Genomic DNA, 451 nt, shown 5'->3' with positions numbered 1-451 from the left:
TGTAATAGCACTTCATTCAGTAATCCTTCGAAAGAGATTACTAAAAGCCATAATGATTACCATTGTTGTTTTTGTTCATTTTCTTAACACCATTCGTACACCTGCATTTGTGCTGAAACATTTCCTCGCCTGTTCCTCATTGTTTCGTCTACTTTTTTTTAATTTTCTTTTTTCTTTTGCGTGTGTGCTTTTGTTCGCTAAAACAATTGAGGTCTGCATTTCTTTTTGCATTACTTCCTTGCATTTGCTTTCGGTTTTCCTGGAATTCAGCGGGTTCCCCCAATCTCACTTTTCTTTCTAACTTTCTAACCCAACTTTGGTATCTTCTAACTCGGCGGCGCCTGGTCATTACGGTTTATGAAATGCGGAACTTGCGTTTAACTGCGCGGGTCTTTACCTCATCCGGAAGGGGAGCTGGGAGTTGTTTGCTTGTTCATCTAGTTTTACCGTT

Source organism: Penaeus monodon, chromosome 20, assembly GCF_015228065.2.
Source record: "Penaeus monodon isolate SGIC_2016 chromosome 20, NSTDA_Pmon_1, whole genome shotgun sequence".
NCBI lineage: Eukaryota > Metazoa > Arthropoda > Malacostraca > Decapoda > Penaeidae > Penaeus > Penaeus monodon.
This window is presented reverse-complemented; position numbering follows the sequence as displayed.